The 7,355-nt window shown below is 43.2% G+C and overlaps 1 long non-coding RNA gene across 1 annotated transcript in view; it reads right to left on the reverse strand.

Annotated features, from left to right (window-relative positions):
* Positions 1-1,765, reverse strand: part of LOC146785795 (uncharacterized) — a 64,894-nt gene extending 63,129 nt beyond the window's left edge. The window contains exons 1-2 of the long non-coding RNA XR_014970488.1: positions 1,681-1,765; positions 1,239-1,396 (exon numbers count right to left, since the gene is read on the reverse strand). This is a non-coding gene — a long non-coding RNA (uncharacterized LOC146785795). The remainder of the gene's footprint in view (positions 1-1,238; positions 1,397-1,680) is intronic.
* Positions 1,766-7,355: the final 5,590 nt, after the last annotated feature.

Consider the following 7,355-nt stretch of genomic DNA (forward strand, 5'->3'; position numbering starts at 1 on the left):
CTGTGCTTGTCAGCTGATCTCATCCATTGCAGTCTGGGAAGGCACACACGTTGTACGCTATTCTAGTGCATTATGGGAAGCGTAGTTTAAGAGTGAGCAAAAGGGAATTTCTACCTTTAACACCTGCTGAGGTCTAAATGGCCAATGCCGCCAACTGTGATCGAAAGCTACCCATGGACCAATATAACCCCTTTACAATGGCAAACCCCCGCTGAGATTAACAGAGACTGCCATAAATCATCCACAAGAGCTGGGGTTAGGAAGAACTGCTAACATGATCTACCGTATTGTTTAATAAAAACAAAGAAACCTTCAAGCCTTAACATGCAGGCTTAATTTAAAAATGTAATTAGATTACTGAAATTGTTTTTAAAAAGCTCACGTCGAATGTGTAGTTTAACATACGAAAAACAAATCAAAACTTAAAAGCCTTCACATGACCACTCAACATCAGAAGGTAATTATAATAACGAAAATAAAGAAATACAAATAAACAGCACACACAAAACGAAGTACAACTTCCAAGCCTTTGCACACTGACTCGAACTATGACAATTTCAATACCGAGATTAATAAAAGCAAACGCGACAAAATGAACGACTTGCAGATACAAAGCAAAGCTACAAACAACATTTACAGTAAAATGTTTCACAAATGGATTTTTTTAATACGAAGGAGTTCCCTTCTAGCTTAAACAACATACGACAAACTTGACAGCTTAGGACTTTATTATGAAAAGTACTGTTAGCTGAGGATGCCTGGTACAAATGTGATAAATTGTTAAAAATATTCCAATTTGAGGTCTGACTTTGCAATATGAGATCCAATTCAGAAATGGCTGCTAAGTGCAGGAGGAAACTCTGGGCCTGAAGTTACATTCTCGGCCCAGTATCTCCAACCCTCAGGCACAGAATTATTACATCTAATGCTGCATGCGGTTTCCAATTGCCAGTTTCTGGGAACATTTCACCCCTGCTTTGAGCAACAGGTGCACAGAAACTTCTTTGGCTTCAAAAGGCGTGGAATCTTCCACGGAAATGTTGATCCACCGACTCAGAATCAGCCCATTATGCAGCTTCAGAAAGGCCATCTATATCAAAGAGTCTATCAAAGTGCTATTATCAGACAGTGGGGCTTGGCAGCCAGCCCCATTAGCCACTCACAATGTTGGTCTCCTAAAATCTATTATTTCATCTACATATTCTGAGAAACTCAGTTAAGGTTTAGTTAATTTTTACCTATATTTGGCAAAGGGGTACTGCAGAAAGTAGAACGTTATCAACAGAAGCTCAGGGCAGCTAATGGTAATTGGAGACATCCAGTCTATCCCATCACAGCCCAAAAACGTTGGTCTCCACAGATGCCTTCAGGAGGGAGTTTCCAGCCATGATACACCCTTCCAGAGTGGAACATAAAAAATAAAAACAAAAAAATCAATTAGAAGTACGAATGTTAAACAGTGACAACTGTATCTCAAGCAAGTTTGTCAATGGAAGAGAGTCTAGGAGGTAAGGAATGAGAAGGGAGAAGAAAATGCAAGGGTGGAAGTGGAGGAATCAAGGACACATACAATGGGGTGACTGTTATTACAGAGAGACGCGCATGCACTAATCCAGAGAGAGTAAGAGAACATTCTCCTGCCTTTGCCTTGACCCATGACAGTGCTTTCCATTCAAGTACCTCTCATTCATCCCTGCAGTCAGTGCTGATGCTGTGAAGCCAGATCAGTGCCACAACAGTTGTCCAAACTGCGAACTCAATATCCTGGTGAGAAGGAAAGATGGTAAGAAAAATGGAAACAGCTGTACATAGCTTTAAAGATTTGAGGGACTGCAAGAGAAAGAGAGGAGAGCTTGAGAAATGAGAAATGAGGAAAAGGCAAATGTACAAAGAGGCGGGGAGAATTTGACTGAATATCCTAGGCTATGTCAAATGGCAGACACATACTAAGCATCCACATGAGCTCCTGAATGGAATCCGATTCTTGAAAGCAGCTAGTTCAGATGTTACCTTTCCCAATGTAAGTGAGCATGTATAATCCCAGGTGGCTTAAACAATATAAACCCTCAGGTACACTTGCCAAAATAACCCTGAGGGATCAGAGGGAGACTGAAACAGCTCTGAAATGTTGGTGCTCTTACATGTGTAAGCAATGTCAGAATCCCACCTCCTTGTAATCTATGGGAATATTAAAGCACAAAATCCTTTGCGTCTATAGACAGTCTGAATTACTGTGGTCAAATGTGACGTCCTTTAAGTCCTAAAACTGACCATAGATCCCTCTTGGAAATACTGTGCTTGCACTCCATGCTCTCTCAGATGGTAGTAGAAGGAGTCACTTGAGAATTTGAATAGAAGGATCTCAATCACGTAATTGACTAATATGAAAGCTCCTATCACCATTCCTCAAAGACACTAGATTTTCAACCATACTAAGTGGTGAAGGGGCAGGACAAAGCAGTGGCGAGTCAAGTTGACTTTTTTCTTTCAGTGGAACTCTGTAAAATCTTGGGCTGATTCAAGACCAACTGGAGAAATTGACTAAGGTCATCCGGACTAAAAAAAATTGGGACTCTTCCACCACTGCAATATGGGGCTCTGACCGTAAGTATCATCTATCGCTATACAACACCTTTTGATTGTTAATCAGATTGACTAAATTGTAGCCATTCTGGATGGCTTGAGTGTTATTGAAGTCACAAAATTCTTCAGTTTTGAAAACGACCTGGTCTTGAATGCATTTCAATCAGGAAAAACGTATGTCTTATGTGCCTTTTGTTCAAAGGGTCCCTTGGTATTGGTCATTTTCCTAGCAAGGTGTTTACCATTTTCACAAACAAGATCCAAAAATGCTGACAGGATAAGTATCTTTAAAAAAAAACAATCTTTCAATCAATCGTTTGTCCAGTGCTAAATGCTTACATTCTCTGTTGAACATGGAAATTCTTTCTCTGACTGGGATGCTGTCAATGAGTAACAACAAACAACAAAGTCAGACTACCTTTGTTTGGTAAAAGAGGGATTTACGGGAGGTCTTCTCCAGCTTGCAGATCTCTGTTGATTGTAACATGCAATTTTGTTTGGGGGTGACCACACCTATTTCATTAGGAGCAATTATGACAAAATTGTTGAAACTAAGAACTCTAATAATAATTATTCACTGGTCTTAAAACAGATTAGTCCACCTGGTATGATCAGATAAATTTCATTGTAGTGAATTGAAGGTGACACATTGTTTTTCTTAAGGGTCACTCACCCAAGAGGTTTTTTAACCCCTTCCCTTCGGGGGTAATTTCCCCACGGTGCGGGGGGGAGGCCGCGGCGCCGCTGTGCTCGTGACGAGCTCAGTTCATCATGACTCCGCGGCCTTTATGACGAGCTCAGCTCGTCATGAGCACAGCTCCACTGTGACTCATGACGAGCTGAGCTTGTCATGAGCACGGAAGGGGTTAAGGTTATAAGTAAAGTGAATTATACATTAAGTCTAAAATGGTATAACTAAACAGTACAGAAATGTAGGAACGACAAAAGTAAATCTAACACTTTGTAAATGAAACTGTTAAAATATGCTGTATACTAATAATGTGTGTTTGACTTATATAACATAGGCAATAACAGAAAGTTAGTCAAATTAGGAAATGCAATAAAGAAAAAATATAGCGTATAAAAACTGCAGAAATACATGTCGCTGTTTTAAATGGATAAATGTTTGAGGATGTCCCAAAAAGTGTTTAGCTATAGGCTATGTTATTATGAGGAGACCATACAAATGATCCTTCGATAATACAAGCAGCAAAGAGGAGGAAGTGGGTGAGCAACCTTCCACTTCAAATCAAACTAGGGTAAGATTCACCCTCCATAATAGTGCTAACGAGCACCTGGGTGCATTACTGAGGTCTTTTTTAGGCCATAATAAGAGGCAACAGAGGGGGAGGTGAGAGAGGGAGGGGCAGGGGATGGCAGAACCAGGTACAGACATGGCAGGTTTATTCCCCCAGGATGACTCGCAGGAGGTGTAGTACACCCTTGTGAATATCATAGTGTTTAACATCTCTGATTACCAATTAATCCAAGCAGAATTGCATTTCCTAAACAAGGGCCTGGGGTATGCACCGACCCCTAAACATGATGTATTTAAATTCAGGGCCAAGTTTTTTTAAATGATGCAAAAAATACAGCTCCTTAAGTTCTTTGAAGATAAGACACCAGATCCACCTTCTGTGTTCTCAACTAATCTACATCGTCCTTCGATGTTTTGCCCTCGGGCCTCCTTTGTGGGCCCTGAAGTAGCAGTGTTCGAACAACGTGTGTTAAAAGATATCACTAACTTGGAACAGTCTTGCGGTCAACAAACCTTCCAGAACATGAGTAAAACCGATTGGTGAGCTATAAAATCTCCACAGGAGAATGATAAAATAATAATAAAACCATCTGACAAAGGTGGTGCTATTGTGGTATTGAATACCAAAGACTATGAAACAGAGGTTTTGAAGTTGTTAGGGGTACCTTCAAACTATAGACCACTGAGAGATCCTACTGGTGAGCTTCACGATGAAATCAGGGCAATGGTGGCAGATGCTAGGGAAAAGAAATGGATAGTCCACAAAAAAGCTGAGTTTCTGATCGATCCCAAGCCAAGAATTCTGGCATTTTACATCTTGCCCAAAATTCATAAGACTCAACGCTCACCCCCTGGCCGCCCTGATTGTTTCGGGTATCCAATCACTATTGGAACCCCTCTCCCAGTTTGCGGATTTCTTTTTGAGGGAAACGGTCATCAATCAACCTTTGTTTGCCCAGGATACTACTGTTATCCTCAATATCCTGGACCCTTTGGATTACGACCCAGTGAACCAATTTTTGGTCACCACTGACATCGAATCCCTCTACACCAGCATTTCCCAAGATGCCACGCTGGTGGCAACAGCGCGTGCACTTGGGGATCGTGAGTGGTTTTATGACACCCCCGTCTTTTGTTTTGCAGTGTGCGGACTTGGCACTAACACATAACTTTTTTGGTTACCAGAACCAACTATACCTCCAGGTCTATGGGGGAAACTTTTGCGCCTAGTCTGGCGTGCATTTACGTTGGTCAATTTGAAGAGAATTTCTTACATCACGTCTCCAACCCCTTCCAATATTTCATATCTCTTTGGAAGAGGTTTATTGATGGACTGTTGTGCATTTGGACAGGGCCAGAGGACAGGCCACATGATTTTCTTGGATGGCTGAATGAGGCTGACAGTTGCTGACATTTTACATGGACCATCAGTAGACACACGGCTGTCTATATGGACTTGGCATTGTTGCTACCAATCAGAAACTCTACACTACTCTCCACCAAAAACCAACCGATAGGAATTCTCTCCTGCATTACCAATCATTCCACCCTAGGGTATTGCGGGATAATCTCTCCATGGGTCAGTTTTTTAGGTACCGTAGGATACTGATACAAGTATGTACATTGAGCAATCAGAAACCCTGGCGAAATGCCTTGAAATTAGAGCATACCTGGCAATAGTGATCAAAAGGGCACAGAAGAGAGCGTTAAATACCCCCGTGAGGCTCTTCTGGAAAGAAATAAAAGATCTAATGATGCTTGTCTCCCAGTGGTTACCACATTTGATCCTCTGTCTACTAAAAATAAGAAGATTAACCTGTGCCTATGGATTGCATTGGCCTCACGTCACGAAAAGTAAAAGTGAGGATTCAAGAACACATCATCACCCTCAAGGCGGGTAAATTGACAACACAACTGGTCCGGCACTATCAGGAGATGAAACACAACTACAGGGATTTGAAGTGGACAGTGTTGGAGAGAGTAATGGTGGATGCACATAGTATTGAGGATGTGTTGGTCAGAAAGGAGCCGCGGTGGATTTTCACAGAAAAAGCGGACCAAATGGGCCTGAATTAATCCATTGAATGGAACAGGGTGGGCAGGTAGGAGCATGCCCCCAGTACACTGCCAAAGGACATGATATATGACAGGAACTATGGGCAATGTTGCAACATATGGTTCAGCATATGTGTACATGTGTCTATACAAACAGTCTGAACAGCGTGAATAGACAGGCACTGGCACGAGACCTCTAATATCCATATTCATGAGGTTTACTGATTAATATGGGTAGTCGTAGAGATGTGCACTCAGTCCAGATACACCTAACCTAATCTACCTGTAGTTTGCTTTAGGGATGTACCACATAGAACAATAATGTATCCTGTATGGGCGTCCAGAAAAAAATTGGCCCTTGCAACATGCAATGTTGGGCACCTCCCAATAGCTGTATGCATTACTGCAGTACACCCCCTCGCGTACGTGATAGAAATGCTTTAATGCTTTACTGTCGGTGGGAGTATCATGGAAACATCTATGAGGCAGTTGGCACATATACTAAAAACTGGCAGCGTCATAAGCGGCGACAGTAGAATTACACACACTGAGGGGCATATGCATCAACCAAACTAATACCGATTCCTTAATAGCGAAAAATAAGGAATCGCCATTAAGGAATCGGTAATTGGCATGAATCAACAGATTCGGTTAAATTTAGCGATTCCTTAAAAATCGCTAAATTTACCGATTCCTTAATAGCGGGGCACGCAAACGGCCCCACTAGCAAATAGCGAGTTCGGTAATACCGATTTGGCTAATAGCGAGTTCGGTAATACCGAATTAGCAATTACCGAATCGGTAATAGCGAAATCGCAAATTGCCGCGTCGCTCCGGGAACAGGCTGATGACATCACCAACCAGGAAATACTGCTGCCCCACCCACATAGCCTCGACAGAGGAGCAGACAGGAGCTGGAAAGAAGGACAGGCTGTGCAGAGTGAGGCCACACAGATTCTGCCAGTCACAGCACACATCCATCATGTCGCAGGAAGTGCCATCCAGCGCTGAATCTGCACGCAAGCGCAAGAAGAAGTTTTCAGACAGGGAGCTGGAGTACCTCATCGAGGGAGTGTCCAGCAAACACGACCGCCTCTTCGGCAAGCTGTCCCTCAAGGTGCCTGAGACCGAGAAGCGGCGCATCTGGCAGCGCATCCGTGAGAGGGTCAATGCGGTTGGCGTCACTAGCCGCAGCATCGACGATCTAAAAAAACGGTGGTATGACCTCCGGAAGCGCGCAAAAGAGAGGATTGCTGAGAGGCTCCGGGAGGCAAGAAGGACTGGAGGCGGAACAAGCACTGCACCATCCAACACAGCCCTGGAGGACCTTGTGGAAGGGACGATAGAGCGGGAAGCCGTCGTGGGGGTGATCCAGATGGACACGTCCGGCGCAGCCACAAGTGCCCAAGGTAAGATGCATGCCTGTGCCACACCCAGCATAGCGTAAATCCATCCCCAT

This window comes from Triturus cristatus, chromosome 11 (assembly GCF_964204655.1).
Source record: "Triturus cristatus chromosome 11, aTriCri1.1, whole genome shotgun sequence".
Taxonomy (NCBI): domain Eukaryota; kingdom Metazoa; phylum Chordata; class Amphibia; order Caudata; family Salamandridae; genus Triturus; species Triturus cristatus.